This window comes from Xenopus tropicalis, chromosome 8, assembly GCF_000004195.4.
Source record: "Xenopus tropicalis strain Nigerian chromosome 8, UCB_Xtro_10.0, whole genome shotgun sequence".
Taxonomy (NCBI): Eukaryota; Metazoa; Chordata; class Amphibia; order Anura; family Pipidae; genus Xenopus; species Xenopus tropicalis.
In genome coordinates, this window is record NC_030684.2 from 116,846,198 (window position 1) to 116,855,678 (window position 9,481).

Below are 9,481 nucleotides of genomic sequence, written 5' to 3' on the forward strand. Positions count from 1 at the left end.
ATCAGGTTCTATTAGTAAATGCCCCCCTAAAAGTGCATTAATTATAGAAGTTAACGTATTCTTTTTATCACATTTTAGCCAATTGTTGTCACTGATGCATTTTGACAAATGCACACAAACCCAAGATTTAGTTAAAATGGTAACAAAAGGCATTCGGTTCATGTGAGACATATATAAAGAGTTAAAACTGCAGATGATCAAGAAGAGGAAACAATAGTACTTAATGTTTGTATTTTATTTGCATTCTGTAGAATTTTACAATAGATTTTACATTTGTTTCTAATTCACAATGTAATGATTATTTTAGGTTTCCAGCGCATGCAAATTCCATTGTGCTACAGTCATGTAAACCAGTGAAACTCCTCTGCAATTGTTGTCTTTTGTTTTTACAAGTAAAACTGAACTAAATCTTTACACTGGCTTCTTTCTTGCATCTAAAATGTAATAAGGGTTGGTGAGACTTAATATATCCACTTATTCATACAGAGGCTTTGTGTTGCTTTTGAGGGGGAATTCAAAAAAGTGAAGCCAACTGGACTTGGAGCAAGAAATACTACTGGAATTATGGGGGTATGTAATAAAAGGCACTAAGTTTGCCCAGGAGCAGTAGCAACCAATCAGCAGATAGAATTTACTGGTCACCTGATTAAAAGCAAACATCTTATTGGTTGCTATGGGTTACTGCTTCTGGGCAAACTTAGTGTCTTTTATTACATTTGGGGGCAAGCCTTACACCATTCAGTTTTGTTAAATAGTTGTTCCAGAATGCCACTTTAATGAATTTGGAGTCAAACCAAGTTTATATGAATTCTCACCTAGGGCGAAGAAGTTGTAAATAAAACATTTTCAATGTGCACTGCTTAATAACACAAATGGCATAAACTATAATTATTATTATTAGTGATGACAGAAATTTTTCGGCAGGCATGGATTCGCAGCCGATTTCCTCATTTCGGCATTGGCAAATTGTTTGGCGAAACTTCCGTTTCCAAAATTCGTCATGGGAAAATTTGAAAAAAGTTGCAATCTTGTCAAATTGGGCGCGGTCATGTCTAAATACCCGCAGTCACATCAAAATAGGGGCAGTCGCAACAAAATAGGAGTGGTTGTGTCAAAAATAGACTTGTGTGACAAAAAAGTTGCGGATCAAATGCGTTTTGCTTATTTTTTCACCGTTTCCCTAATTTTCCAGTGAAGCCAATTGGGACAGATTCGCTCATCACTAATTATTATTACTATTAAGTGCCGTCAAGTTGTTTTTGACTCCTTGCAACCATATAAACAGTGTTTTTTTACAAAGTCCTTTTTGTTTGGGTTTATAAGCTTCCAATGGCACAATTGTTGTGAATGTGTCTATCCATCTTGTTATTCGTCATCCTTTTTCTCTTTTTCCATTTTTTCTTAACATAATTATGTTCTCCACTGAACCGGGTCGCCTCATACTATTTAAAAAATAAAAGAGTTTTAATTGTGTCCTTCAAGCTCGTGCAGAAGTGTAGGAATGACATTTGGATTCATTTATTTTATTTAAAAATGTCTTTATTGAGCACTCAAAAGCACATATACACAGCCAAGAGTAAAGAAGCAGCTTTTAAGAAGGATTTACAAATTTTGCTGTCTTCATTGAAATATTTTGTTTATGTTATGTTTCTGACTAGTGATGAGCAAATCTATCCCGTTTCCCTTCTACGAAAAATGTGCGAAAAGGTAGGAAAATTCACAAAACGCAGGAAAATCCGCAAAACACGATTATTGTGAGAATTTTTGGTCATGCGCGTTTTTTTTTTTTGGCGTATGATAAATTTTCTTACAACAAATTTACAGTGAAGTTTTACAAAACAAAATGCCGAAAATTCGCTGCAAATCCATGCCTGCCAAAAAAATTTGCTCATCACTATTTCTGACCTTCTGCTCTCGCCACCTAATCATTAAGAGAAGAAAGTTACAAATGGAGACTATGTTGACTGGATACAAGGTTGTGCCGTTGGTGGACTTGCACGCAGACGCTCGGTCAGTTCCCTTATTTTGGTTAAAACTTTCAAAAATGAAATTCTATTTATTTTTTCTAAAATGTTGGATTGTTGAATCTGAATTTTGACATTAATCCTCACAGCAGGGTTTGAGCTAAATAGAAAATTGAATGGGAAGATAGATTAAAGATTATCTACTTAAACTGTAGAAGTAACCACATAATTATAGATCAAATGAAGAGAATTTAGGAAATCCAGAGATGGAATAGTTTATAAAAATGACAGTTAGCACCTAAGACAGTGAACTTTGTGGGGCTGAATTGCAAGAACAAACTAAATAAGTACATACAATTTGAGAATAAACTGGGGGCAGGGTTCATTCAAGACATGGAAACAATTTTTTCGTTTGTCAGACTTGTTTTTTCTTTTAACTTTTAGTTTACATTAAAGATATTAAATTCTATGCACAAAATTTGCCATAAAATAACTGCCACACATTAGATTTAACATATATTGACATTTACCAGTTAATATTGTAACATGTAATATTTGACATTTATTAACATGTAATGAACATTTTACTTTGCAAATTGCAATTTTAGTTTTAATTTGTGACATTTAATTCCATTAAAAAACTTGAATCGCATTACCCATAAGGATAAGCAACTTGGAGACAGTGTTACCTTAAAATAAAACAGGCAGTAGCCTGAACGTTCTCTGTTAGAAAGCTGTTAACTCTGAGAGTAAGGGGGAGATTTACTAATCCATGAACGGTCCGAAGGCGTCCGAATGCATTTTTTCGTAATGATCGGTATTTTTGCGACTTTTTCCTCGCCACTTTTTTGTATGCCCCGCGATTTTTTCGGCGCTGTCACAACTTTTTCGTATATTTTCTTCGACTTTTTCGTTGCCGTCGCGAAAAAATCGGATTGGTTTTTCCGCCGTTTACTAGCGCTCAATACGAAAAAAATCGCGACGGTGACGGAAAATCCGGCAAAATACGAAAAAGTCGCGACGGCGACTAAAAAGTCATGACAAATACGAAAAATCATGACGGCGACGAAAAAGTCGCAAAATTTTCGTTTCCAATATGATTTTTTCCCTTTTGGCCATTTATAATCCCTGTTGTTACATTATGCACTTTCATTACAAGAACTGGTTTGGATAGAAGCAGAATTTGTGCAATATGGAGAAAATCTGCTGGCTGTAGGCCAATCTGTGCAATGTCCCCAAAACACCAAAATGGTTTTGAAAGTTAGTCTAAATAGACATTATATAATGGTGTGGGAAAGGTAGGAAAGGAGAAGGAAAAGGTAAAAAGTAAGTAAGCTTTATCTATGTAAATAAAGCCATAAGCACACACAGAAAGGCTGCATTGAGTCCTCTATCAAACGAAACACAGGATTTATTCTCTTCTTTTGTCTATACATGTTCTCCTGTGTCAGACTTCCTGCTCTTAGAAAAATCCTACAGGGCACGGCATGAGTCTTCTAAGTTTGCTCCTCTCTTACTCTCCCTTCTCCTCCTTCCTTCCCACCATCTCTCTCCCCCCTCCCAACTGTGCTGTGTAATCTGAGCTACCAGCAGCCGGAACTGCAGCATGGAAGCTACAGAGAGAAAGTTAAAATGGCAGCTGTTATCTAAAACAGAGGGGCTTTTATGGCTGTTTACTCTGGTATGGTAAAGCTTTCTGCAGAATAAATATAGTGTTCTAGCTTGCACAATTGTGACAAATCAATTGGCAATAAAATCAGGAGTGACTGAACTGTTGATCTATAGAAAGTTATTATGTGGTCAGGAAGGGATGTATATACTACCTCCTAAAAGAGGGTCCCAAGCAATAGATGAAGGGAGTCCAAAGGTAAGTTAGTAGGATAGTTAGTTGGATATCTACAGAAGTATAGGAGAGTGGCTATAAAATACATGTTTTCACATATCTGTTATATTGTATTGAGCTATGGGGGACCCAAGCAAATGTTGCACTGCAAAGATTTGGGATCACATGCCCTCTGGGTTAGAGAAGGGAGTGAGAAGAACAATATAAGACTTTTGTGCTGTTCTCATGGTATAAATGAGTGACCATTCAGTCACTGCGGATTTCAGGTATCTGAAAAAGATTTTAGGTTACAACCAGATTTGTGCCTACTGATTTACAGAAGTGATAAGCAACAGCAGTTAGTGATGAGTACATTTGTCCTGTTTGGCTTCGCTGTAAAATCCGTGAAACTTCCAAAAAATTTGTTAAACTGCAAAAAAAAATAATTATTGATGTGACCATGCCCAATTTTATACAACCACGCCCATTTTACGTGGCCACGCCCATTTTATGTGGCCAATTTGACACAAGCCCAACTTTTTTTACATGCAACAAATGTTGCCAGCGGCTATTTATTGTGAAACAATCCGCCAATGGCGAAACGCGGAAATTCGATGCAAATCCATGCCGAGAGAAAAATTACGCTCATCGCTACTCACAGTACAATAACAAGCTAGACATCTTTCCAACGACAGTCTTTAAAACCAGAGACAGCATAACTTTAATGTCTAAAATGTCATAAAAGGTCATTGGCAAAATTCTACTGAATTTTTTACTTTCATTTCCTTGAGCTGAACTCAAAACTATGTGCAGTTTGCTAATGTCCCATGAATTCCTCCTCATCAGAACAAAGAGTTAAATATATCACGTCGTAAAATTTCGCCACAGAAAATTTGCAAAAAAAAATAAATTATGGTCGCATTGAAATAGTTGTGGTGGAGTCAAATCAGGCGTGGTCATGTAAAAATGGGCACAGTTATGTAAAAATGAGCATGTTTGTGTCAAAAAAGTTGTGTGTCCAAAAAAAGTCTCTTTTTTTCTGCCATTCTGTGACTTTTTCTGAAGTTTCGTTAATTTTTCGGCAAAGTGAAATGGGACAGATTCACTCATCACTAATACAGGGGTTATTTACCACAAAGAATGCACTGTGCAAAGTGCAAAAAAAATAAAAATAAACGGCCACAATTAGTTATTTTATAAGTTCTCCATTGGTGGGCAGGCATCTGTCTATATTTATGAACAAAATATCCAGGATTCCCAAGTGGGAGGATAAAAAAACTTAATTTGAGCAAAATGTACGAAATCATAATAATCATTAGTTTTGCAAAAACTACAACTTTTTTTGAAGCTTTCAGAATCTGTTTAAAATGGTATGGAGCATAATTTTATTACTTACACTGAGGGGCCGATTTACTAATCCATGAACGGATCGAAAGCGTCTGAATGCGTTTTTTTCATAATGATTGGTATTTTACGATTTTTTCATCGCCGTCGCGACTTTTTCATAAATTGTTGCAACTTTTGTGTAGCCGCTACGACTTGCGCAAATTGTCGCGACTTTTTCGTAGCTGTTGTGAAAAAAACGGAAAGGTTTGCCCGCCGTTTACTAGCGCTCAATACGAAAAAGTTGCGACAATTTGCGCAAGTCGTAACGGCTACGAAAAAGCCGCGACAATTCACGAAAAAGTCGCAAAAAATCCGAAAAAGTCGCAAAATGTTCGTTTCCAATCCGATTTTTTCCCATTCGGGATTCGTGGATTAGTAAATCAGCCCCTTAGTTTGACATAACTACATTGACTATTTTTGTCCTACTCTAAATTAAGGGCCCTATTCTAGCTTAAATTAGAATATATTAAGAAAATATTGCTTTTATGTGTGAATAATATTGTTAAACCATAAACTCATGATGGGGTCTGGGTCGAAGGGGTCCACTGGGTTTTTTCCCGATGTCCTGCGGGTCCTGTCAGCATGTACATATATGGCATATGTAACAATATGGCAAGAGAAGTCCCCAAGTTCCACAACCTTAATTCATCTTATCTTATAAATTAATAATATCTCCATTTCATCTTCTGGGAATATGAAAGTTCATTGGTACCATGGCTAAAACGTACATGTTGCCCAATCGGTTGTTCATGTTTTGGCCAGTATTCCATCTTTTTGAACTGAGAAAGAATGTCTTTGTTCCTGATGAAGGGCACTTACCCATGCCAGCATTTGATTAATACTGGTGTTTTCCACCTTTCTCAAGATAGAGAATTTAAGATAATTTGAAATATCCTTTACATTCTCATACTGTGTCACTCCCATTAATTAGTGACATTGATTTGACATTTTTGGAGATTTTTGTTTATTAACCTTACAATTCATGCTGTGTGAAGACAATAAAACTAAATTGACATTATTTTGGAGTAACTCTGATTTAGGCAATGCAGGGTCATTTTGTGAAAAAACAGCTTTTCACATATTATAATATATAAACCAGTTGGTTTACTTATCATGGTGGTTAATAAAAGGAAAAGGAATATCTTCCATGCGAACAAGTGATTAGTTAAATGCAAAATTTTGCATTTCGCCAATATTGGCAAAAACTTTTTGGAAACAGAACACTCATAGACCTCGGTATATTTTGCACTAAAAAAAGTCACCAATTGATCAATGTTTTCTGTGTGGAAAAATTTGCTGAAAAAAAAATGTCCATCAACGTTAATGTGTTTTGCACAAAAAAGGTTGCAGTGAAAAAAAATTGCCATAAAAAAAGTCAGTGTTTTCCATGGATTTTTGCCAAATTTTCCAACAGTATCACAAATTTTCATGTGAACAGGACAGATTCACTTATGACTGATGGCAACCAAAGCTCAGTAAAGGTATAGTGTAGTGACCTGGGGTTGTGGGCAGGTTCGGGCAGAGCTCTTCCGCTCACCGCGAGCGGGCACGGTTTATAAACAGAGTAAGAAAGCCCTTGCAGTTTAGTTCGTATGTGGGAGGTGGAGCAGTAGCAGTCCATATTAAAATAACTTCTTATTGGTTACAGGTTGGCCTAAACTTGTCAGCCATATTGGTTCTCTACATTCAAAATATGTCATTGCTACAGGTAGTTCATGCCTTAGGCCAGGCACATCTAAATGAAGGATTGTGCCAGTTTAAAAGGTACTCTATATTAGTATTAAAACATATGATGGTACATTAGTAATGAACGTATATAAATGCTCATTTACAATGTCCAGGTACAATATATAGTATCAGAGCACTGTAGATTTTACATTTCCATGTCAAACTGTAGAAACAGTTAATACAAATAGAAAACCTGTGAGACTAGACCCCTAAATACTGGACCAGCTAGAAGTTAGGTAGCATTTACATTAGGGGTCTGCAACCTTTCTTACTCATGAGCCACAGTGAAATGTAAAAAGACTTGGAGAGCAACACAAGCATCATAAAAATCCATGGGTGGGGGGGTCAAATAAGGATTATTTTGGTTGGCTATTTTGGTAGCCTCTATGCAGACTATCATCCTACAGGAGGCTTTGTTAGTTTTTTATTCAGCCAAAACTTGCTACTATTTAGGAATTAAAAAATAAGCATCTGGTTTGGGGGCACTGGAAGCAACATCTAAGAGGTTGGGGAGCAACATGTTGCCCTGAGCCACTGGTTGGAAATCACTGGTTTAAATGGACAAGTTGAAAGTTGAAAGATGATGGCCATGTAATTTTCATGTGTCAGCCTCATCTACTATGTAATTAAATATTGGCAATGCTGCAAACTGTCAGGCCAAATGACACTGATGTCTAAGGCATGTCCCCATGCCCTCAGGAGGTGGGACGGGAAAAATTTCACTTTTTTAGAAAGATGGCAAATATGGGATGTACCGTAAGGGTTTGGCAGGTAGAGTTGAGACATCATTAGTAAGATACAAATGAAACAAAACCAATGGCGCTCAGTTTCTATAGACTTTCTTTTGTCTTTCCCAAATTGCCAATCAGTTTTTCATTTTCTCTAACCTGATTACTGCTGTGTAGCCCTTGTGGGTTTCTCATAATTTTGAAAGGCTTCATCTGTCCCTTCTGATTTGTAAATGCCAAACGCATTCGTTCTTTTCTATGTCTTTGCTCACCTCCCTATAAAAGCACAAGGATATTTATGTGATTACTTTAGATGTTTCCCAATATATATGCTAATAATCCTTTTTACTGAATGTAAAGACTCTTCATTTATCTTCTAATTCCTGAGCAAAAACAATGCTAAGACCCAATGAGATGTCTCCATCTCGGATCATCACTGTACCCCCTAGTATGGAACACCGCTAAGCAGAAAAGGCTTTCGGTTGATTCATCTAATATTTTGCAGAACTCATTTGCTGTTTCTGCTTGTCAGGTAACCTTCCTAATAATCCTTATCCAATTATCATCAGTTCTAATCAACAACTGGGAAAATAATGTGCGCAGAAAGCCCGGCTGATTAAAATCATTTACTTTTATAACCTTTTCGGCATGTAAAGAGCATAGGCTAAAGGGAAGATTGCTTAAAACAGCTATTTGCAAACATTTTTAATGTCTACACTTAGAAAATTCACCTCAATTAACTTAGATGTGTTTCAGACCAGGCTATAGAGGCTGAGCCACTTCAAAAAAGTCAAGTAAGTGGCATATAAAAAAAATCAGTACGACGGTGAGAAAAAAAGAGATCTGGATGGGGGTTGCAGTACGTAATTATTTTAGAAGGGTATTTGGCATTGATATTCCTTACTCAAAATGCTGCTAATCAGAGGGTTATTTATATTTTATTGGCATCAAGTAACATTCTGGGTGCAATAGGTACTGGGTGAATATTAACAACATTATTCCCTCTCCGACATGATTTAGTGCTACAACAGTTCATAGCAGGCAGCGGTCAAGTTCAGGAAAGCTTCACAGCTCCGCCATGCATAATGAAAGCAAATGTTGAAAATGATGTGTAAATGTATTTTCTACTGAAAGCTGAAAGCAGTTTCTGTCCACTGCCTATTAGTCTCTGCAATGCTGGTTTCAACTTTTCAGCTTTATCTACAAACAACTATAAAATGATTTTACATTTCGGATTTGTGTATATTAAACCTTTTAAAAATAATTTAGTATGATATGATGTTTATTTATGCAACATTTTATATAGAGTTTCCAGCTAAAACCCTTTAACCAAGATTTAGGGATGCTATGTCTTTTTGGACACACTGGGCCGACTTGATTGCTTGAGACTTTATTGCAGGTACAGAAGCCATTCCTTTGTTACAAAAGGCTGTTAGTGAAAATTACAAAAATAGCCGAGCTTTTTCCAAATGAAACCCAGACTCACGTGGGGTTTCCTTTATGATTACTTGAGCCCAAAGGCCCATAAATCTGCCCCTTACTGTATCAAACAAAATGACAAAGTGTCAGTGAAATGCATAAGAAAGGTGACTTTATATATAAGTATGAAATCTATTATCTGAGAACCATTTTCCAGAAAGTTCCAAGATTATCTCATGTCCCAAAATGTCCTGTTTATAAACACATTATTCTTCTATTTTCACTGATTTGCTTTTTATCTGTAAAAATGAGACTATAGAGCAGTGATCCCCAAACAGTGGCTCAGGGGCAACATGTTGCTGCCCAACCCTTTGGATGTTGATCCCAGTGGCCTCAAAGTTGGTGCCCATTTTTGAGTTTTTGGCTTGGAGGCA